Below are 25,796 nucleotides of genomic sequence, written 5' to 3'. Positions count from 1 at the left end.
GCAAAGGAATCTGGCCTGAGAGCATGGAGGCAGCATTTACTCCCAACTCACTCTAGGAAAATACAACTATGACTGGCTAAAGACGGTGAAGATCAAACAAAAACAAGCCAAGCCCAAAGATCACTCAAGTGAAGGAGTTTTGTGCACAAACATAGGACATATTTCAGGCAGGCAAATTGCAATAGCATTAGCCATAGGAAACACATCCTCTACGAGTCATGGTCACAACAAAATGTAGGCACTTTTCTATCATTCTCACTATACTTAACAACTCCAGAGTTTATTACATATACATATTCTGCACTGACAAAAATATTTTTTGAAAAAAAAAAAAAAAATCGCAGCAGTCCAGATATCGACTTGTACTTTTCTTCCTATGGGTTACAATTCCTGTGAATAACTGTAACCAAAGACATTGCAACGTTCACTACAAAATCATTGAAGAACACAGACTTGAGCAAATTCCCGTGTCCGTAACACAGAAGTTATAACTGTGTATGGGGGTTTTTTGTTGGTTTGTTGTTTTTTGGTTTTGTTTTGTTTTGTTTTTAAGGAGTCTGTTGTCTTGATACAACCACAAATGAAAGCAGCACCCAACAGATAGGGAAGAACCGTTATATTCAAACTCCTAAAAGGATGCCACAAGAAACTGCAAATAAGCTGCCAAACACTATTTCTTACTATTTTTTTACTTGGGTACCTTTAAACAGTCACTCACTTTTAACCACCTTTTCTAAAAGTTTTAGTATGGATTTCTGGAATCAGAAATCCAACTTTTAGTTGTAACAGCACTGAGAATATATACATTTTAATTAAATTATACCGGTAGCAAATTCAGAAGGGAGAATTGTTACCTTTTTAAAAAGATAGTGTTCTTATCCCTGATAAAATCAGTTACTTCAGTGAAGAACTAGAAACAACAATATTATCATATTACTACAGCTTATACAACAGCAAGCATCATCAGATAAACATCCATTGGTGCCATCACAACACCAATAAGTATGTCTAAGCATAAATAAAAACCAAAAGTCTCTTGATTTTACAGCAGTGAGTGACTCAGGCAGGGCAGAGAAAGAAAGGCTGACCAAACACCCGACACTCCAGAGGCAAATCTGATTTTTGCTAGTGTAATGGCCATCACAGCTTCCATTCATAAGGCTCTGAATGTATTGTGGTAAGGATACTCATTGTAGTCTGACGAGCTCCATAAAGTTCTCAGGTCTGGTTTCCGAAACTGCTTTGATCTCCTCATCCCTTAGTGGAAATAAAATCAGGTTTCTTTTTCTGCCTCTATAGTCCAACTAAACTTCGTTCTTGGAACAAGCACTCCAATAGAAACCCAAAATAAATAAAAATAAATACCCATCACCCTTTATTATTGGCTTGAAGGTATTTATGGAGGATTTAGACAAGCAACCCTTCCCAAATGGAACTGTAATTTACATCCATAGCACTAATCTTTCAAAAATCAAAGACTGTACTATCTATTTTTAGTAATCTAGAGAGTTTTTGGATCTGACTTAAGAGTCAATGCTAAGCATTAGAGGTCTTGGGAAGCTGACTTGAGTAGGACTTATAAAGACAATCTCTAGTTATATTTCACAGAGCCCTAGATCCTCCTAAAATGGAAAACAAGAGTAACTATTGCCAAGAAAACTAAATTTACTTGATTTTTCCCATGTAGTGCTGTTAAACATTCAGTTAACCAGCTTGGGTTCTGACCAGTTTGCTACACTGAAGCGTCTGCTGCCACTCCTCTTTCAGTTTCATTAAATCAGTGGGTGAGGGACTAAAAAGATGTGATTTTAAAATTGAACCTTCCTAAATTAGCTTGTCGCATAGTGATTTGGCCAACCACCAGCAGCACAGATGAGATCTCAGCTGCCCAGGCAGCCTTGGGTAAATCAGACTTAGGCTGAACTATTACTTAGTTCAGCTGCATGTCACCTCTTCACCTAGAGGAGCCATTAGCTACATTTAAACACCAAGACAGGACAAAAGCCCTGTTTTATTGGTACATCCTGGTTTACAGACCCAGATAAAGCTCAAGAGCACCTCTAACACAGTCAGGTCACTGCTATGCTTGACAGCATGCCCCTGACAACCATCTGAAACACTGCATATGCATGTTGTTCTGTAACTTCAGATCCCCACTTTAAAAAAAGCTTCATTGCAATGAAAACAATGTGAAGTTCAACTTATTAATGAACAGAAAGGACACAAGCAATAATATCTAGGTAAGCAAATATTGACTAAGGGTAACAGTTTCAAAGAACTGACTCAAGTACCTTGAGTACTCCTAAGTCATTTTTCTGAGGCTTCTGCTCCATGGTGACTTCAAAAGAAATTCTTCACTATCCCACATATCTCCTTATGCATACATATGCTGCCTATGTCCACTCTACAAGCTGAATCACTTCCTGTGTGCAATATCATTACTTGGAAGCCTCCTGAAAGAAACATGAGGGGTGGGAATCTAAAAATTATGGCTAGATAAGATTTTTTTTGACCAAAACTACCAGATCTTTCGAACATAACAGATAACACTGCTAACAGCATATATAAGATGCTGTATATTAATACTAAACATTCCTCCCTTTCTTCATGAAAGGAGTCAATTGATTGAACAGGAGAAGAAATAATTTCTTCCTTTTATTTTCATCCATCCTTAGTATGCATCAGTGCATAATTCTTCAAGTGCCAATAGTCTCACATGGTATATAAAGGCTTGTGTTCCTGCAGACAGCCATAATATCATGTTAAGAGTTCTGATTTACAACCCTATCTTAACATCATCTAATAAAATGACTAACATGGGTGATATACAACAAAATCACAAGCCCTCCAGATATAGACCAGCCTGGGCAAGCCACATGAGTGAGTTCTCTTTAGTACTAGAAGGAACTGATGAGGTAATTCCTCAATAACTTATCAAAAAAAAGCCATACAGCTTTGAATCCTAACTCACACTTTATCCCACATAGCAGCAGGAGGGTCTTACTAATTGGAATCTGCAGAACATATGGACTGGAATACATCCCATCATCCCGCACCTCAAACTACACATATTAAGTTACTAAGCTTTAGCACACTATTTACAATCTGCCTTATGAACGTATCGCTGTATTTTACATTAGTAAAGTGTATGTGTAAAGAGAAGAAAGAGGAAGCTTTATTGACAAAGACACGTAGTGCAAAGCAATCCATGACTACACTCTTTCCCTTGAAGCTAAGCAAGGATTGTTGTTTTACGATCCCCTTTTATATAAAACAGATTCAGATCTTTTTTTTTTCCCTGCCTTCCCATTTCCTGACTGCATCCTTTTGTAAGAAAGCCTGGGAGTCTTTGAAGCCTTCGCCCAAAACAAACACGAATCTTTATAGTTCTTGCAATCTTCTGCTTTTTGGCCACCCAGTGAGACTTCAACAGGATCCCTTGTTTGAAGGCCACCATGGAATAATACCAACAGGGGAAAAGAAAAAGATGACGGGGTCCAAATATAATCGTTACATGATATTTCTTAATGAAATAAAGTTTCTTTAATCTAAATGATATGTTAAGATTTTTATTAGTCAACTTCAAAGACAGGGCAATATTCATCAGTTTTGCAGACCAGAACCAAAACAAGCAGTGAAAGTAGGTTTCAGCGTTGGGACAAGAGTTCTGAAAGTTGCATCTCTCAGATAAATGGGCTGTACTATCTTAATTTTAACACTTCTCCTAAAAAAAGGAGAGACCAACCTGTCACCAACACAGGTGCTTTTAAGAACGATCCAGTTATATCCCTCAGAGAATGCTGCACACAGGGCCAAAGTGTTGAACCCCCAAAGAAACAGGATGAAGCACTGGGGAGAAGCTTCCAGAAGCTTCTGGAATCACAGAAACATGTTGCAGAAACTTCATCTCACGTGAGCCACTGTTTCTGGTACAAGTGGAACAGTATAGCAAGTGCCCTTGTGCAGGTGACAGTTCAGTACCAGAAGAACACTTCCATACTGTAACAGAGTCTACATCTTCCCACAATTTTAAACGTCTTGGCTCTAAATCCGGCATGGATTTAGCAGCAGAGCTAAAAAGATAACAGCTGCCCCTTTATCATGATCCAATACTGTGATGGGATCCTATTTATCTCACCTGTTCATGATATACAACTTGGAGACCCCTTTTTATCTCCTCTCCATTCACATTTCTGTGACCATTTAAAACCTAGTTTGCAAGGAAGTTTTCATTCTGAAGAATCTTGAAGTACTGTATAGGATACTTCTGAAGAAAACCTGGAAGTACTTCTGGTTTAATTTCTTTTTACTACAGAGTTATGCAATCCTAGGAAACTTCAAACTTAAAAATTATTCTTTGACGACTTTTCTTATTAAAAACAACCCATGACTTTCAGATATTTCAGACTTTCATGTGGAGCTGTCCTATAGCCATTTATCAACATTTGTCATCCCACAACTGTATCCCAAAATAATTTTAAAGGAATACTCAGAAATACACAACTGCTTAATATTAGAATAATTAATTGCAAATGGACCAATAGTGACATAAAGCTCATGCTAAAGCATTCCCATAAAAGAAACAGGAAGAAACTGATCAAGTCATATGGATACATATCTAAGTTACACTGGCAGCTTTGCATTCTCTTCATGTGAAAGCTGTAGTGTAAGTTTCTACCATTGTCAAAAAAAAAAGATATAGCAACAGAAAAGACAGATTGATACACCAAACTCTGGTCCACCTACAGCACTCCTCCCCAGATCAAGTTGCCCACATAATACAAATTAGGGGGTGGGAATTGAAATGTACTAAGTGGTTTAAAACTTTTCAGAAAACTAAAGGAGGGCACATCCTGAGAGGAAATACCCTAGAACAAGGCCTTTTAAAAACATTCTTTTTCTTACACCTTCCAATTTGACAGCATCTCTTTGCAACATGAAATCCTGTGATCTCCATTTATTTACTGCAGCACCTGCATCCTAGGGCTGGGGTTTTGTTTGTTTGTTTTTAGAGAAACCAACTAGAGATACACACATTAATCCTGTCCTCCAAAGGTCACAAGCAGAGCAGCACTGTGGAGAAGGCTCAGATGCCTGCTCAGTTTCTGTAAGTGAAGATCTGGTAGTTTGTGCAAGCAGTGTCTTCCACATCTTTAGAAGCAGCAAAGGTTTGCTGTGCAAGCAGGTCTATGTCTCACATCAGGTGTTGTAGTGAGAGTGTACAGCCCAAAAGGATTGCAGAAGTGTCTGTAAGTCTGTTAAGGTACAGAAATCAGACATTTTTTTATCAGAGGAGGATAAATAGACTGTCAGACATACCAGTTCTGTAATGAAACAGTTCAATATGCACATATTATATAGGTCACGTCAAAAGTAGGAGAACCTAGTGGCGTGAAATAGCTGCGCAGAAATGAATGCTACAGTCAAAGAACACCTTTTGCAGATCAGGGGAATGAGTATTTGATTCATAGTGATGTCAACCCTTCAGGGTGGTGTGGGTTTGGGTTTTTTTTTTTCTAAAAAAAGTGTGAGAATAACAATACTGGCATTTCAGGTATGAAGGTTCCGGGTGTTAAATGAGCCAAACATAGGAAGCTGCATGCAGGAAGTGCACTGCAATACCATGACTCAAGTAGCCAGCAGTGCCAGGATCCAGACTCTGAGCCCACTGACAGCAGGAAAGCATGCATCCGCAAACCAAATCCATGACCACTTGTATGTACTAAGCTCAAAACACACTCTTTTTTTCTAAAGAAACAGTTTTCTGCGAGGTTTGCAACAGGGCATAACACAAACCTATACAAAATCCAATGTCCTCAGCTACCATCACTCAGTGCTACAGATCACTTGATACAATTACCCAGGCATTTAACAACAATGTTCATAGAATTATTAGAAAATAAATAAGGCTTGTATGCAATTTAGGAATAAGCGTATCTTTAATTATATTTCATAATACTTAGGGGTGTTTTTTAATTAATAGATCAATGTATTTTTGCAAACACACCATTTTAACATGTAGGAAGTACCTCACAGTGTGAGTGGGCACAGTACTAGGAAAACACTACTGCCATCTCTTTTTCCCCTCCACTGTCTACCACATGAAACCAGGCATTGCTCTCGCTTTAAGGCACTGCTGCTCACAGTTCCCTAGGTAGCACATGGGAAGGGGAAAAATTTTCCTAAAGGAAACATCTTGAATACATATTAACTGCTGAGAATTTAAGATATATACCCGGAATTACCAGTTTTAACAACACCAGAAAACACGGAACGTGTGCACAGCAAAGAAAGAAGGGGCTAAATTCATTTCTCCCTAAATCTTATTTTCTTTTTAATTCCATACAAAGAATGTGGGCTTCTGCTTGACCCACTTTGCTGCTGCCTCATCTTCGCTCCATCATGAGAACTGTTCAAGTGAAAATAATCCCTCCTCACTGACTACATATTCTCTGCAAAGCAGTGCATCAGCTGAACAACGTGCATCATCTCAATGAAGATATTTGATAGTCATCTTTCTGCTAGTGACTTAGTACTAGATAGCACTTGGATGGAGTAGGGAAAACTATCATATTTACACCACGAATAAGAAAATCCTTATGTGAGGTTTTGGCTATTCAAAGGCATTCCTTCCCTTACCAGTAACAGGAACATAAAAGTAATCCTCCTCCCCTGAAAGTTTCTCTTTATTGGGATTTGTTTCAAATTCATCTAAAAATAACAAAATCAACCAACAAATCTAAACTAAACTACCATTTACAAATGCAATCTGGTCACGGTCAAACATTTGGTATTTTTATTTGCAGAAGATCAAAAAGGACTTTCAGAGTAAAGCACTTCTTCAAAGGCACAATTTATTAAAACTCATCACTGACAACATTAATATATTCCTTTCTGTGAGATCCAGTTCTGCATTCCCCACAGAAAGTACATCAACCTCTTAAATAAGCAACCCATATAGGCTTGCTTCCAGCTGCTTGTAAGCAGATGACACTGAAAATACTTCAGACCTGGAGGATGGAACCAGCTGCCGTCTTTAAAAAAGCATTTGTTTCATCCCAACATCCTTGTCGATATGATAAAAATAAATTTTCCCACAATTTAAGAAAGTCTTCTCCTTTCCTGAGTCACAGAAAAAGAATTAACCTTTTATTTGCAGGAAAGCATTCTCCAGTCTTAGAGACTACTATCTATCCTAGTAGTAAGAAAAATTCATAAAACTGACAGAATTCATATGGATTAAGTGTGCAGCTCAAAAAAAAAAAAAAAAGGTATGTCTTTCTAAAAAACCTCCTAAAATAGTTGACCAGAACTTGTCTTTTAGGCTACTAAACATTGTGATTTTGACATTAAAAAAATCCCAACACAAACCGCACACCCAAAACCTGTCATCCTCAAAATTCGAAACAGTGAATTACTTTATAAGGTAAATTCATCCATCTTCTGTATCCACATATAGGATTTAAAGAGAGACCATATATGGAACATTACATGTATTTTGATGACCAGAAATGAACATTTCTACACCATAAGTCACCTAGCTATCATTATAGGGGGGATAGGAGTAAGCCTTAATGTAACACCAACCCATATAAATAATTAAAAAGAAATAATAAAAAACACACAGGAAAAGTGGCAGCAATGTCTTGTCCTGAAATTGCTACTAGAGACCATTTCACCAAAACCTTGATGTCCTTGGGAATTCTCCCTTCTGCTCAACAAATAAGTAGCTGGGATGTAATAAACAGCACTTGATACTTGGAAGAAAAAGAAAAAGAAAAAAAAAAGGGAAAAACCCCAAGTATTCAGTGTGTTTTTAGCTGCTTTTTGCATGATTTGATCTCTGGCAAGAAGCCTAACAGCAGCTGCCACGTTGTGTCAGCTCCCTGCAGACCTGGAGTGATCTATGGGATCGTGGTTTGGGAATTTTCAGACCAGGTCATTAGGAAAAGCCATTAATAACAGAATTACGAACCCGAGTCATCAATGGCATACCGCTTTGAGCAAAAACACCCTTTCTAATTAAAGCTACGTTTGCACTTCAATTAAACACTGACATTTAGTAAGCCTCACACAAGAGGGTCCTGAAGAAAAACATGTACTAAATATTTATTTTAATTCAAATGCAGCCTGACTCAGTTTCGGGTAGATCTCTTCTCCTCTGACTGCCATTCCCTGCTGGCAGCCAGGTCAGGGATCAGCGATGAGAAGACCTGAGCTCCGTGCCCCATCCCACCGCAGAGGCAGCCCAGGCACCAGGGCCGCAGCCAGCGCCTCCCCTTCCCACATCAGCTCCCTCGGCCCGTGAGAACGGTTTGGCCTCGCTTGGATTTACACTGGTTCATGCTCACATCAGCATGAAATCATCGCTGAAAAGGCTGCTCGATGCAAGGGGTGGGGGAGGCACGCTGCCTCTTCCCCATCCCCCAAGCAGGCGCCTCTGCCCTCTCTATATTCTTCACAGCACAGCGACACGCTGCAAGTATGAAGCCTTCTAGATTTGTAATGAGAACAGGGCAACGATCTCCCTGGACTGAATCCATTTTATGTGAACTATGAGAACTTGGATTTCTTTCAGTAACAGAAAGAAATGAAATGGGAGGGCTAAGAGGAGGTTTTCCACATGGGTGTTTATATCTCCAAGGAAAGAAAAGGAAGAAAACCCACACAAAGACATTTCTGGTTCATGTTGCGGGCCAGGTTTCTAAACTCTCTTTAACCTTTTTGCATTTCCCACTTTGTGCACGTAACAGTATTGTTCTACATACAGCTTTTATTGTGTGAGTGGGGGGGTTAAATTATTATTATGCTCAGATAAGTCTACATGTTTGGCACAGAAGAGACATCTTCACTCATGAAATGGGCGCTCAGGTTTGAATGCACACACAGTGATAATGAAAACAGACATAAGGAAAAAAGTTGTCACAGTTTATGGTCAGGATTTTGCTAATAAGCCAGTACACCCCATGTGCCAGCCACACACATCCTATTTCCAGCAGTGTCAGTGTGTTTAAGCTTGGCCCTAAAATTACTGGGTTAAAAATACATACCTGATATTTGCTTTTTTGAAAAACAATGCATTTAAGGCACGGGTAGCCTTTGTCCACACAAGAAAGAGGGAGGTACTAAGAAAGTACAAAAATCACTCCATAGCACATATCTCATTTCTCCTCTTTGCTTTCCTTGACTCTTCAGTCTAGGAATTGGCAAGAGTATTCATTAGTCCGCAGGCAGGATACCAACTTTGAATGCAAAAGTCTGACAGAAACCATTTTGGATCCCTATAATCCACTAAAAGGCCACCAGGCACACAGAGATATATAGACTAACCTGTAGTCTCACCCCTGCTCCGACTAGTAAGAGGAGTGCATACACAGAAGTTGAAAGTGTGAAGATTTTCATTGAACAAATTCTTTGTCCCTTTCTGACACTACAATACGTTGGCTTCTTTCACCTTGTTTGATAAATGTTGACCAAAAAGTGTTGAGAGCTTTTTTCCCCTATTATTAATGAGATTTTCATAAACACAAGAAAAGACAAGAGATGAATCTATTCCAGCCACTGCCTTAGCAATATGCAAAGACTGAATAGAAGAGCTGCCTGTCAAATTACTGCATGTGTCACAATATATGAGAACCACCAAACAGACAAAAATAAACACAATGGGGACTTTAAGATCTCAGAATGATGTATTTTGAGAAACCAAGGAAATTAGTGAGGTTGTGCTCAAAGACTTTAACTCTAACACAGAAGTATCTCATTTGAGAAATACAAGCATTATTCACACTCCCATCCGAGCAGGAGGGGAAAAATGGTAAGGAAAGATTGGAGACTCACTCGGGTGAATAAACACTTTAAACAGGATATTGAGAGGAAGTTCAGACTCTACAAAGAATGAAAAGATTAATTACGGAAGAAGACAACGTCTCTGGGGCGAGCAGTGTTGAAACTGTAAAACAGGACGGCAGCTCAGTCAAGAGGAACCCAGCCCAGACAGCTGAGAATGAATTTGCCACATGTGCACGTGCAACTGCTGGGATTTCACTTTGGCCACCGACTGGCCTGGGAGCACCAGGAGCCAAGCGAAGGGGCCACGCAACCAAGGAAAGTGACACACCACACCCCCCCCATTCCCAGATGCTCCCAGCCCAGAAGAATTTAGATTTCTACCTACACTAGCTACTAATCCATCTGGAGCAGTCACTCTGGATGCATTTTGCTCCCGTGAGGCGAAGAGAAAGGGGCAGGAAGTCCAGTTGCACTAGGCTGAAGCGCTAAGCGCTCAAGCAGACTGAAGTGCTGCAAATGACACAGACGGGCTATTTTAGAAGCGGAGAGGAAAGGTGAAAGACGGCCACTGCCTAACCATTTCTATCATCACACCAACGACGCAGGCCAAGGCAGTCAAGCTGAAAGCCTCAGCAGGTCACAAGCTCAGTGTGGCGACTGCCAGGGTATTTCTAATGCTCGCAGTGGGCTCTGGCTACTCCTCTGAACAAAACAATCTGCTGCATCTTCTCCCACACATTTCCTGCCAAGCATGAGGCCACAGGGCCCAAAGAGAGTTACTCTAGAGTAAGATAGGACTTATGCTTATGGGGGGGAAAAAAAAGCAGCCTTCTTTACAGAGTACCATGAAAGAAGGAAAACAAAAACACACTAGTAGCTTCTTTGGAGCAATAGCTTCTTCTGCTATCGTCTCTATTTTATTATAGCTGCTGTACCTATAATATTTATCTCTTCACTCCATAAGCAAACTTAAATAGTTTGTTAGACAAATCTAAAATCTAGACTTATAAACCTTTTCATTTCATCGCTACTGATCCATGCATATACATCCATAAAACAATTTTGCTTCACCAGGCTCTCTAAATATGTACACACACACGTATTTGAGCAGCAGGGTGTGGGGGTGTATGTTTGGGGAGATTTTTTGGTCTTGTTTTTCTGAAGGGACGTGAGACTAAAGCCAGCAGTTAGGTAAGTTTGCAGGTAGAAAGAAACTTTCTTCTCTTTTTTTAGTGTCTAATGATGTTAAGAAAACAGTCTCAAGCTTAATTATAAACAGTTTTGATTCAGCTTTTGAGAATTAAGGTTAGGAACAGTTCCTTGTTACTAACCAAACCATTCCTCTAAAAAAAAAAAAAATCCTAAACACCAAAAGCCACCCCACCAACACCAAAACACACACTAAACAAACAAAACCACCCACTAAAACACAACCCCAAAAAACCTCCACAAACAACAAACCCCACCCACAAATAAGTACTTTCACCAGTGCTTGTTTGGTCAGGCCCTGAAATAAAGGAGATATATTTGTATATTCACTATATACAGCTACTCAAAGTTTTCCAGGATTAAAATTGAAGCTGTAGGTGAAGTTGAAGACTTAAGGAAAGAGAAGAAACACAATATCTTGATTTAAAACAAGAATACATCTCATTTCTTTAATGCATTTGAATGCTTTTGTGTGAATACAAAACTGAAATTAGAGTCCAATGTTGCTATAAATCAACTTTCCAGGTCTGTGACCTCTGATCAAATCACATCTCTTTAATTTCAGCTTGGATTTGATATTCTCCGATTTTCCCAGAATAGCAATTTGGTAATCAGTTAATCAAAAATATTTTGAAAGATAATTTAGAGAACTTTTTTCCTTCAGAGTCTAAGAATGCGCTGCCATGGCCAAGGTGCATGTATAAAAGTCACCACAAAAAGTACATCCAAAAAGCGTAAGCTGAACAAATATGACTTGCGCTACCAGAAACTCAAAGCCTCAGACACACTCTACACCCTCCACAAACTGGGCTTTGCAAGAGGCCATGATGGTCAATAAATTCATGCTCTCTCCAAGCCTAAGAAAAAAGTAAATTTAAACAACATGATATCCACACCAAAACCCTGCCACCTCCAGCTGAAATGGGCTCTCAGACACCGAAACCAAACATAACTGACTTACAGTAAGAGACAGAGAAGAGGAAGAACTATTTTAAAAATCTTGAAGGACACTCAGAAGTAGACGTTCAGAAAGAAAATATACTTATAAACAAACAGCACATTTTACAGCTGCATCAGCTCCTACGGAAATCGTGGCAAGTAACCCCAGACAGAGTGCATTAATGCGATATCAAATGGCAGGAGCTGACAACTGCATCAAGGCTTGTAAATAAGCAAAAATCAGCTCAGCTTCTTCACCAAGGAAGGACAAGAAAAAACACTGTAGCAGGCCCTGTGCTACTGAAGTGCTTCACAGCACAGTGCTCCAAGCAGAGTACCTGTAAACAGCAAACTTTGTGTGGTGGAGGAAGAAGATGCACGACAGTTACAACACAAAGGAAGAAAGTTGCCATTTGTCTGCTTAATTTCACAAAATCACCAGAGGTTGGAAAAGACCTTTGAGATTGATCCCAACTGTATCATCTTTACCTTAACCAAATCAAGTTCAGCTACGCGATTCTGGCAATCTCTAGCTCTGCCCAGGCTGCCAGAAAGACCAAAGAGCTGCAAAATCAGCTGTTCTTGTTTTATGAAACACAGGACAGGTGGCACAGAGTCCCAAACAGCCCCATCTCTCTGTCACTAGCAAATTGCTAAGGTGTTGCTTTTACCAATTCTGGACTTTCCCTCAGAAATCAGCTACTTCCCTAACCAGTCTAAAGTAGGGTCAGAAACAGCGATAAAGGTAAAAGAGCTCGACAACAGATGAAGACAGCTGTGGAGGTGGCATTAGAGCCAACCTTTCCATACAGGGTACCGGTTCTGGACCTGTTCTCCAGGCTTCATGCGTCAGAGCACATATTTGTTATTCTCTCAAATAACAGCAAAGCTGACATCGATTTCTATGTATTTTGCTGGAAACCTGAGGGAAGGTTAATGGTTTGCTTTATTGTTGTTTCCTTCTACAGTTATTGATCTTGGCATCCAGAATAAGTTATCTAAGTGTTTTCTTTTTGTTTTCTCATCTTCTCGTGTCTCCTTCTAAAAGCTAGTGATGTATGACTTACCTACAAAAGTATATTTCTAAAAAAATGTTTTGCGGGGAAAAAAATATCCTGCAGAAATACAGAGGGAAGGTCTGCTACAGACATGCTTCTTGAGGAGTTTTTTCAGGATTACTTTCAGCCTGCTGAACACAACCCAACCTTTTCTACTGTGATGAGCATTTCCTCTGTAGTCATTTTCTGCCCTCTCCATATTTTTTACTTTGTCATAACTGAAAAAAAAAAAAAAACCCAGAAAAAAATTTCTCAAAAATCTATGGCTCAGACCTGTACTAGTTCATTGGTAGTAGGATTTAGTCATGAAACCTGTATAAAATTGAACAGAGAAGGAGATTAAAAATTTCCAAAGACTCAAGTCTATGCATTTAAATTATTGAACTAGGAGAGCTGATGATAAAAAGTCACATCTAAATAATCCTCAGATATTTCAAATATAGCAAATATTTGCTGTTTCTATAAATCTCCTCTCAGCACCTGTCAAGAGCAGAGCCAGCAACATTCAGCGGGCACAGATTTCCAATAAATCCAGTGAATTTGGGAGCTCGCTAATTCCCCTCTCCAAGTAAGAGGAAGAAAAAAAATTAATCTCCCACGTGCTGATACAGCACTTCACAGCTCCAAATCACACCGAGCTTCCCCCAGCTGCCAGCCCTGAGCTCAGCCAGGGGCACAGCAGGGAAGCAAGGGCATGAGCAGAGATCAGGGAGCAGTAGCACACAAAACACTGAGATTGAAGGTTAATGTTGAAAGACAACAGGCACGCCAGAGTGGAAGGAGGAGAAGAAAGCCAGAGCAGCCATGCATTTATTGAGGAGTTGAAGCGTTTTGTTTTTCCCCTCCCACCTATCCTTTTAACGTGCTTTTTTCCTGGGTTGCACCTTTCACCAATTTTCTTTATTTTTTTTCTTCATTGCTTGCTTATTTATTCTGATGCTATTTTAGGGTCCACAAAACCCATGATGTTGGAAGATAGTACATTTCTTTAGCTGAGCCCAGTGGCGTCAAATCTCACACAGGGGACCTGAGCTGCTACTTCAGAGCAAGCCATATTCAACAAAAAAAAATCATTGCAAGGAGGCACAGATAAAGCCCTATCGGTGTTTACAACCATGTTACATTAATGCTACTGTGTCTCCTGCACCTCTAAAGCCTGATACCGTTTGTGTCTACAAGCCACTATATTGACACAGAACCAGAGTGCCTGACAGGGATGCTAAACCCTGGGCAGGGGAAAAAAAAATAAAATAAAAATTCAAGTAAGGAGGTATTCATGTAGCAGTTAAAGAAAACTGAAGGTTATAAGACTTGTCAGCTTTTCCTTAACACCACGAAAGAAAAGCAGTATTTTCTTATTTGGATTGAACATGCTGCTTTCTCCCCTTAATCTGAACACCAAACCTCTGTGGCACAGAGCACTGGAATTGACCACATCCCACAGCAAAAATTAGTGGGGTACAGTGGCAGCATGCAGTAATGGCAAAAGGTTGCCTATTCTTGCTATTCCATAAGTTGTGAGCTGACACAGGGAGAAAAAGAAAAAAAAAGAGAGATAAGAAACAAAATAAAATTAGCGTGGCCTGAAAATGGCCGGTCATCGCCACAGGTTATGGCTATAAAACAAAGGGAGTGCAGTATGTGTCAGTGTTTGACCCCTGCCACTTGCACATTTGCATCCTTGCCAGTCACGCTTCCTCATTTTGCAGCCATCCCACTACAAACAGCCTTTGTGTCGGTTCGGCATCTCAGCCGAGCTGAGCTCATGCTCTTATCAAAGAAAAACATTGAGAGGAAGAAGGGTTTAGCTGTTGGTTATTCGCCTCCGGGACTCAGGAAAGCCTACAGTCACATTCTCTCTTCCACCCACAGGTTTTCTTGAACACTTTGCACAAGCCACTTAAGCCAAAGCACTAGGAAAACTTTTTGGGAACCCCCAAAGGATGGCCTCACATACCTCAAATGGAGCTCGGGGGCAGGATTCAAAGGCCTGACTTGTGCACCACGTACTCCCCCGCCCGGCGCCCACTGTGGCTGGAAACCCAGAGGCACTCATGCTTCCACCATTAGCTTCCACTCCACATGCACCGAGAAGACATGAGGGACCAACCACAGGCATGGCTGCAGACCGGTCACTGCCTGCTGCTGGGAAGAGGAAAAACCCCCTTCCTGTTTTCCCTTCGCCACCCCGAAACTGGTAGCCCTCTTCCCCTGCTCTGTCCCTCCAGCTCCTGCTGCAAGTTCTCCCTGCCCTCACACGGCCTGGCTGCTCACTAAAAGCAGCGGAGGAAACCCAGAGCTATTTTGTCTGCCGGATCGCTTTCCCACACGTTTCGCACCACAAGGCAGCTGAAAGCGGGTGTGAGGAGCGCCGGGCAAAGGGAAGCCGCAGGAGCCTGCGGCTGGGGGCGGGAAGGGGGAAAATGGAAACTCTTTGTCAGCAGCAAGCTGTAAAGCTGCTCAACACGCGCTGTTGAGCCATACCTGGAACTTCAGGGAAAATATGGCAGCAACTTGAATCATTTTCACTAAAAAGAACGCCCACACCCAAACATCCAGCAAAGCCAAAAACCCACACACAAACAGTCCCACCAACAGAGAGAGAGGCTAGGCCTGCACTGCGGGCCAGATGCCATATAAGCCGCTCAACCCCACAGTCCTCACACCTCTGAGGGACATTTTAATACTGTGCCATTTTACAGAATAGCACGCAGGACCAAGGCAAAGAAAAACGCTCTGGTTTATCTAGTAAAGACAGTCCCTAGGAGGAAGACGGCAAGGTTTCCAATATTAAACTGCTAACGGACTTGAATCCAGTGATGGTTAAGTATAAAAATACAGAAACTAACCTGAGGGAAAGAACAAAGCCCTTGGGACAAGTATTTCACTGCATGTCTGGGCTAAATGTAAAACTGGCACCCTAGCAGCTTTCATTCACTTCACAATCAACCACCATGACGGCCAACCCACATTTGGTAGGAAACATGTCTCACATGAAATCCTCACTTTATGATGGGCCACAGGAAGTTAGAGTTAAAGATGAAGCCACGCATTAGCGCGATATTACTCAGTGTGTTACATGTTCCACTCAGTTGCCCATAAGACAGCAAAGGTTAGAAGTCAATGAACAGTAGCATCCTGTTCTCAAATTTAAATATATATATATATCACTTATATATATATATACACACACACACACTAAAAGCCCCAGTTCTTTCAAGAGTTTAGGTTTCTCATTAACAAGTCCTGTTGCATCAAGTAGTAAGATTACAATCATTTTGACTACATAATTTTAATATAATAATATACCACCACCTAAAGAAAAAAAATTTTCAAAAAAAAAAAAATCATGAAACCAAGCCTATAACCCCAGTTGAGATAATCATATACACTGCCTTCCCCCCTCCCACCCCACCCCAGGCTGAAAGCATTCAAACACAAATTTGGCAACAACTTTCCCGGTATATCCCATTTGTAAGCTTTGAAGGCCAAGTCCTATAAGTGAGAGATTTGTTGAAATTTTACTCTTCTAATGGCCCTTCCCGCTGGCAACAAATTAATTCTCTCACATTTATTAGTTGAACTTCACTTTTAAAGGAGGAAGATACTGGAAAATAAATCAATGGAAGCATCAACTGGCTTCCTCAGGGCATTCCCAGCTGCTCTCTGGAAATTCCCATGGAGATGGCAGAAGTGTGCCATGCACCCCTGATGATACATGGCAGAGAAGGAACACAAACTGAAAAAGTCAACCTCTTTTCACTTCTGTATAGTAAACACAGGTTGAACAAAATAAGACTCTCCAAATGAAGTATTACTGCTAACAATACTTTCACTCATCTTGAACAAGATCTCCATGAAATCTTTTATTCTATGTTTATACATTTCTACAGACTATCTCTCAATAGTAATATGAGCTTTTTCCTAATCTTACTATCAAGACATCAGAATCACAGCATCTCCTGAGCTGGAAGAGACCCATAAGGATCATCAAGTCTAACTCCTGGCTCCACACACAGGGCCAGCCAGGTCAAAGCATTTCTGAAAAACTTCATAAATACTATACATATTAAGATTTCAATACCATTGTAACTATTATCGCTAGAAAGAATAGCTGGAGCCCCATTGTTGATAGAATTCAAAACAGTAATGCATACAAAAAAACCCTTCATTGATACAAAGTATCACCCAATCCCAGGCATACAGCTAAAATTAGAAAAAAAAAAAAAACACAGACAGGCTTGCTAACGGAACTGAGCAGAGTTTCCTGAGCCATTCTCACTGCAAACCCCTCCTTCAAGTACCTTTTCTCAGAATTCTGTCACTTCTAGAAAAACATTGAAATTAATATTCAACCATCATTTAAGTAGAACCTGTCAGGACAGCACCTGCTGTGTTCCTAGGTAATAAGCAATGCAAATTCTAATCTGGGGGTCAACACTGGTTCTCCAATAGAAAAATAGGTAGCACATCAAAAATAAGGAGGAGAGATAACACAGCAAGAAGAAACAACATTAGTACCATTTTACAAGAAGCAGGAAAAAGAATTAAGAAAAGAATTAAGCAGGAAATGGACAACAGCAATTTTTAATATACAAGAGTCATGAAGCTAAGCTAATTATCTATACCCGTAGTATCCCATGGAAAAATTCTGTGCTACAGATTTAAAGTAAAGTAACATTTTTGACAAATCCATTGTGATAAGCATTACTACACTTAATTCAACACTATACTAAGCTTCAAGGGTGTTCAAGGCCAGAGGATAGGGGAGCTGTCCCCCAGTGAGGAAGTCTCACTCCCTACTGTGCACTCATAAAAATAACAGCTGAAGTAGAGTTATTTCTTTTTCCATCCATACAGATTTCAATCACTGCCTACAGGCACTCAATCACACAATCAGCAAACTATGGAAAAAGAAATATCACAAGCAAAGTTCACTTAAAAAGAAAACTTGGGGTTTTCTAATGGACTAGGCTATTCTGGAGGTTACACCTTTTCCCTGCCTCCACTGGTCTGCAAATTCCTCAAACTAAAGCATATTTTAAACCTCATTAACAGTAGCACCTCTGACCATGTTTGGTTTGGGTTTGGGTTTTTTTGCTATTAATCTACATTAACTTAAGAGAAGTTGTTGAAGGTTCCTTAGCTTTTCTGAAGCGGCTTTCAATGCAGCACAGGTCTCGGGGAAGATAAGCTGCTTAATCTCACTTTTCCAGGCAGCAAAAAGAGTAAGGACTGAAAAGCTGACAGGACATATCTGGGTAAATTTTGAACACTCCCATCACACGCCACTTGGAAACACAGCAGAATCTGGCCATGACAACACACATCAGTACTTCATTTAAGAGCATTAAAGCATCCTTCCTTTAAGAAAAAAACATTAAAAAAATAGAAGAGACAGAGCTTAACAATAACACTGTTAATAGGTGAGGCAGCATAACCTTACCAGAGACACGATCAACACTGGTACCTAAACACTGCACACTAACATGCAGAGACACTACGTTTATTATAGGTTTTGTCCTTTTGCCTAGTGATTCAAAGCTCCCCTTAAAATATATGGAGGGCAATGGCGCCTGGTGAACTTTCCCTACTTCATAGCCAGTTAATTTCCTCCTCCTGGTGAAAGTCTGTGTATGCCTGTGTGCCACACATCCTGCTTCAGGCTATCACCGAGATGGGAAAACTGTGGTTCCTTTCTTCCTATTACAGAGTTTAAAACCAGGAAATACATCTGTTATGATTTTTAAGGAGTCAAATGAGTATTGAAGACATTGGCAGAATACTGAAAGAAAATTCTCAAGACTATAACCACACACAACGAAATGAGCATTTAAAAGTATATTAACATTAACAGATACAATGCCTTCCATTTTACCAAGAAACACTGCTAGAAGTAATACCAGAGGTGATTGAACATTCCAAAAAGAAAAAAGAAAATAAAATCAAAGATTCCACAAGTGAAGAAAGGGGACACAAGGAAAATGCACTATCAATTAAGTCCTTTGTTGCAAACTGCACGTAGGCAGGAATACTGCTGTCCTAAGGGAGACCTGACCCTGTTCTTCCTCTTCCATCCTCACTTGGAGGAAGGGGAGGGGGGGATTCTCATTATTGCACTATCCTACAAAAGGTCTTTAAAAGGTCTTGAAGTTTAAAAATAGCTTTCAATACTATCCTGAGAACAGGACAGCACCTCAGCTATAGCCCAATATTCACAGCTTCCTCATAACTACTCATACAAAAAGCAGCAGCAGCTCTTCATAAGCCCATTGAGAAAAACTAGAACAATTCGGAATTTAAGCCCCAGTAGCTTGACAAGAGAAGGCAAGGCAGTGATTCACACTTCAGCTTCTCGCTCCTGACACAGAGCCTCTCACTGGGAAGACTCCCAAAGCATTTTACAAGCAAACTATTAGTACAAACCCCATTCATCACTGTAGCACAGCCCTTGGCAGCTAGAGTCAGAAGCATCTCCATATGAGGAAACAGCTTGGAGAAGTTCAGGACAAGAGAAACTACTATAGCATCACACAGGTCAGACTCGAAGAAGACATTAGCACTGCCCTCCTCACATCAGACGGACCCCACCAGGCGAGAAGATTTGGGCACACTAACTGCTGTTGGCAGCTTTGAGCAATCTTTTATTGACAAGCAGTAATAAGCACAAGTGGAAAGGTTCCATATGGAGCCCACTGTAATGGGGGTTGGAGTCAGCGGTGACCACATTGAACCAGCCTCTCACTGAAGCAACCAACCTCCTGTAAGGGGAGGCCAAACAGACCATGACATGCTATGAAATTAATTTCCTTTTTTATGAATAGCCAAAGCAATTTTCTCCCTACATACAAGGTTATGCCATACACTTTGAAATAAAGCAGCAAGCTAAACGATTGCCAACAACCATCCTAACTCCACGTTACACAGGACCACAGAACTGTTCAGGCTAGAAGGGACCTTCAGGGTCAGGCTCAGCCTCCTGTTCAGAGTAGGGCCAACTGTAGGATCAGTTTGCTCAGGTCTGTGTCCAGTTGGGTCTTGAAAACCTCAGGAGGTGGATATGGCACAGTCCCCCTGGGCTTGCATGGGCTGAGCTCTCAAGCAATCCGTGACACTGTCCTTGGCCCCTTGTGATACTCCTTAGATTTCTTGAACCCCTTCACTAAGTAGAGATGCCTGTGAGGCCTCATTGATGAAAAATGATGTGAAGGAAGCACAAGTACTTCAGCCCTGCTGGTGTCTGCTGTAACCAATTCACCCACCCCACTCAGCAGAAGGCCTACACTTTCCTCACTCAGCCTCTTCCTACTAGCGTAAGTGGTAGAACCTCTTCTTGTGGCACTTAACACCACTTGCATACATCAACACCAGTCGAGCCTTTCTAACACCGGCCCTGCGTGCTTGGACAGTGTTTCTAAATCCCTTTCATTGTTCTCTTCCTCCTCTATGTGGCCTTTTTGCATTGGAACTTCATCATGGGTTTCCTGCCTAGCTGATCTCCTCTCCTGATACATCTGCTTTTTTTTCCAGAGACTGTAAAGACTGTTAAGACTGTTCCTGCATTTGGAAGAAACTGTCCAAGAGCTGTCCAGCTTTCGTGAGCTTCAGTGTTATCCGGTAACCAGTTGCCTGATTAAGCTCAATCCTGCTTCCTTGAAGTCCAGGGTCTGACAACCTTCTACTTTCACTTTTCACTCCCTTTAGGATCTTGAACTCCTCTATTTCACAGTGGCTACAGATAAGGCTGCCATTATCACTCCCAATCACTTTTGCTTTGTGAATAGCAGATGCAATCATGTGTCATACCTGCTTGACCCCTCCAAAGCCTATTATATCAAGAAGTCAGTCCTGACACTCTCAATTTTCCTGGCTAGTTTGCATCTCCGTCATCACCCATGTCACTTTTCAAGAAGATGACTGACACCTTCAAGTCACCCCTAAGAACCATGAGCCAGAGGCTTCCTCAGACTGTCTGAAGTGTTTGTCTGCTGCTTCATCATTATCAGGTGACCTATAAGAAACTCCCATCATGATGCCTGCCCCCTTTACTCACCTATCCCAGATCATGACCCACAAGCAATCTACCTGCCAGCGATCTGTCCCATACAAGAGCTCTGGACATTCAAGCTGCTCCTTCACTTATAGGAAAACTCCCTCAGTCCTCATATTCCCTTCCTATAAGTCCTGAAGAACCCACATCTGTCCACCACATCACTCCAATCCTGCATGCTGTCCCACCATGTTGCAGTTACTCCAGCATCATGGTGGCCATTACCACACACGTAGTGCTAGCTCTTGCTTGTTTTCACAGGCTGCACATGTCTCTGTACATGCACTGGAGGGGACACTTCCCTTTTATATGAACACACTCCTCACTGGGCTGGCCAGTTTGTTGGACAGTATGCTTTTGCCCAATGTTGTCAGGTGGGAATACAATACTGACTAACCAGAAGAGCCCTGCTGACCTACAGACAGGGCAAGAAACATTCCCTGCCCCAGAGAGCCAGCAAAAGAAGGGGAAAAGCATGATCACCTCTGCTCCATAAGGGAACACAGAACTACAGAAGATAGAGACAGAGACAAACAGGAAGTTTATAGCAGCGAAACCAGATCTACTGACACCAGCCCAATGTCCTAACCACAAAAATACTGTTCTTTCTCCCTCGGTCATAACTGTCTAGCAATTTGTGACAGCACACAGTGGTTTTAAGAGGGGCTGAGGAATATTTACAATTCCACCTTCTAAATGATTTTCACTCTGCTTGCTTCAGCCCCTGCTGATCAGCCCCTTCAACATTCAACCCAAATCTGGCTGTGGTCTTTGGTGACAGAGAAGTGGCAGAGTGGCCACATTGCACAGCATATACTTTCAGCTTCCAGCCTTAGTCCTGTGAAGCACACCATACAGGGGATGCTCCTACAGATAACTGTAGAGTGAGAAGTGTTCAGATGCAAGAAACCCTCAGCACCTAAGGAAGATTAGCTACCAACTCATAGGCACACTGCCCACTGCAGCAATCTATTTTTAACTTTAAGAGCTTTCAACGTGTGCTTCCTTAAACAATGGCAGTGGTTTAAGGCTTTAATATCTCTTCTCCCTTCCTTTTCTTGCCTGTTACCACTTGCCAGATGAAAAACCCAAGCCCTGGAAGCAGATGCATGTGCCCTTCATCACCACCACCAGCTGCTGTTGAAGCTGAAGACATTGGACATTACACCGAAGCAGTTCAGTGATGCACAGATACATTCACAAGCCCTGGTTGTTCTACAGTGGGTGTAACAACCAGCAGCACTAAGCAGTTTCAAAATCTGCCTTAGCTGGCTGACATTCCCAGGTGCAATGCCATCACTCAAGACGCTACCTCAAGTTGGGGTAGGAGAAACACGATGACAACTTCACTGAAGAAAAATGCAGCAACATGTGATGCTTAACTGGTGATTCTCTTCACAACTCTTACTACAAACAATCAACAATTTAGCAAGTCTCTTCTGCTAGGAATTTTTTTTAAAAAGCAAACCCTCTACATTTCCCATTTAAGGAGCACATGTTGACACTGCCACCTTGTTAAGCACATCTAAACCCCATTCTTTTGTTAACTCCCAAAGTCCAGAATATAACAAAAAAAATTAGCTCTCACAATTTGAATCTAAACACAGGAATGAACCAAGGCAGCATTCACTCTGCTACAGCAATTAAATACATCTAATTACTTCTTAGGAAAAAGTGCTTAGCATGAATACTGAGATTCATTAATCACATAATTATCAGAGTTCGATGTCACTGCAGAACAGAGTTCAGTTCTTGTGAGAGCTCCTATAGCACAGAGGCTTTTCACTTTTTAGGGTGTTGTGAGTTTGTCTTGTGGGTTTGGGGGTTTTTTTAAACCTAAAATCTTGTCTACATTTCTTTGGAAGTACAAACATGCAGCCTGATTTTCAAGACTAAATGTGGGAAATTATAATGTAAAGAGAGGATTGTTGCATGGTCATTTTTAACAATTAGGATTTGTCTTAAACCAATCTGAGGTATAAATTCCAAAACAGCACACAATCTTAAACTAATACACAGAAAACAAAGTGGACAAACCAATTGTGAGTAAGAATCACTGAATACAGAATGCCACTCTTATGGCTAGCAGAACAGTGACCACCACTTCTTTTTTCATTGCAGTGGCGTAACTCTTACAGTGCACACTGCACCTACTGATACATTCTTTGTGGGGCTTCTATGGCTTTCACTCTGTCCCACACAATAGCAACCCCAATGACACCTCATTTCCTGGCAAGCTGGAAACAGGAGAAACTTATCATTGTTGCCAGGACATCATTAGCGTTGCCAGGAACCCTAATCAAATTAGGTTCAATGTTTTATACTACATTTATCAGATTAGTGTACGTGGCTTAGATTGAGTGGGAAGGTCGGGTTTTTTTGGCTTGGTTCTCCAAATGTTTCCTCTGTTCTTTATCATTGTGATTTCTCTTGTGCCAGCTTCTTTCCATGCAGACATAGATTTCTTGCTGTTGTGTTGACACTTTCATGATGGGTTGGGTGTTCTTGCTAACAAGAGGAGAATAAAGCTGGGTGGTGTGTGTTAGTATATTGTTACCAGATGTGACATCCAGCAGCTGCACGACAGCATCCAGAAATTTGAGGGTGGAGTAGAGTTATCATGGACTTTTCCTCTCTTCTCTGCTCTTCCTCTATAAAGTAGCAACTGGTAGTGTTTGGTGGGTTGTGTATGTATGGGTAGCTGTTTTCCTCATTTAATCCTTCCACTCTGGGACATTGAATCTCTGAAAACACCTTCCTATCCTGGTCAGCACCTGGCCGGCGAGCATTAATTTAACCCTTCAAGTTCAGCTTGCCTTTATTTCCCTTCCCACCCCCACATTCATTCAGGTAGGTGAGACAGCTGACAGCTACTCTGTGATCCTTTATCTTTCTCAAACTAGCTTGCTGGATGCTATGGTATGCAGGGGTTTTCGTATCCATTTGAGGTACCCAAGGTATTAGGGTGGGAATGGATGAGTGCTCAGGACTACAGGAGTGAAGAATTAATGGAATAAAAAGAACAGAACAGCTGATGTACCCCTGACTCCAAGCTGCCAGGTAAATTGAAGCACCAGAGGCCCTTGTTTGTAGCTGATGGAGACTTTGAAGCGTCACCCACAGTGATCTGTGCAAGTGACACTTTCTCAGGAACTCTTAAAACTCCATACAAATCTTTCTCATCCTTAAAAGTAGCTGAGTTCCTGAATTTTTTTCCCTTTTCTGAAAATAAAAGGTCTTGCTGATCAAATTTAAATCACAGTCCTGGAGTCAGTTTACATGTGTTAATATTGTTTATGATGCAAACAGAGCAGATAAGACTGTTTGGTTTGCTTGAGGATTTTAGACTGCAGAAATTACTGGCTGGGTCCATTTCCTTTCATAGTAAAACAGTTTTCCATTAATGATCTGAGTTTAAATAAAAATTATATTGCAGTGTTAGCGAAGGAATAGCTATGCTTTTCATATAAAAGCTAGGCTTTAAGTTTAATTCTTCCATTATAGCTGATTTAAATACCATTGAATATTGTGTAATTAGTACAGGGACAGAAAAGGCCTTCTGTAAAAATACTTTACAAGGGCATATAGTAATAGGATGAGGGGCAATGGTTTTCAACTGAAAGAGGGTAGGTATAGAATAGATATAAAGAAATATTTCTTTACTATGAGGGTGGTGAAGGCATGGCACAGGTTGCCCAGAGAAGCTGTGGCTGCTCCCTCTCTGACAGCATCCAAGGCCAGGTTGGATGGGGCTTTGGACAACCTGGTCTGGCTGACGGTACCCCTGGCAGGGGGTTGGAACTAGATAGGTTTTTACGTCCCTTCCAAACCAAACCATTCTATGGTTCTGTGATTTTTATATTACTTTAGTATCTCTACAGGATTTTATTTTGTCAAGATAACTGACAGCAGAAAAGAGGAAGTTTTCTGCCTCTATCTCATTATAGCAGGCCTCTACTTTAAATAACCACCAATAAAATTGCTTAAAACAAGAACATGCCTTTATCAAATTATGTTCCATATGCTTCATTTCTCACTAATAAAAAATTAATTGCTCTCAGAAGATGGAATATATACTTTAAGTCCACAAAGTAATTTTTTCATCCTCTTAATTTTCTGCCAGGAAAGGCTTACAGAAGTTGACAGAGGAAATATCAACCGATTCTATAGGCACTTTTAACTAGTATATTTATAAACACCACACATACCTTAGTTTCTTCTGCTGCTTCTTAATAAAGAACAACCACCCCTCTATTCACATGCAGGCAGTGTATCCAGTGTACACTATCACCTTGGTCCTTTAACTGAAATTAAGTTGTCATTATAGACTCAGATGAAACTCATTTTGATAGACACTCTGGTTTTCCTTGTGAATTTATTTTTATTAGGCCATTAGTAGAACCTTTTTCGATAACTACACAGATCATTTGCCAGAAACTACAGAACCATTAAACTGTATATTTTTCCCTTCCAGAAGACCTGTATGAATACCAGAGGACTCTCAAGATATCTTGAAGAGGAGGGTTAGCTGTTTAGATTGCATTGTACACCTAAAACCCCTAAACACCTATTAGAATATCTAACTAGCTTGGACTAGCCAAGTGTTTCTTAAAGATCTTCACAGAATGTTGCAATCTTTAAATCCCCAAAAGTCTACTTGAAAGCTTAGTGTGCAGTGAAAATGCCTGCCTGCCAATCGAGTACACAGCATAAACAAAAATGTAGTTTCTTCTCAAATTCAGAATACTAAG

Source organism: Gallinula chloropus, assembly GCF_964237585.1.
Source record: "Gallinula chloropus genome assembly, chromosome: 2".
Taxonomy (NCBI): domain Eukaryota; kingdom Metazoa; phylum Chordata; class Aves; order Gruiformes; family Rallidae; genus Gallinula; species Gallinula chloropus.
The sequence above is the reverse complement of the archived record's forward strand: the minus strand, read 5'-3'. Positions refer to the sequence as shown.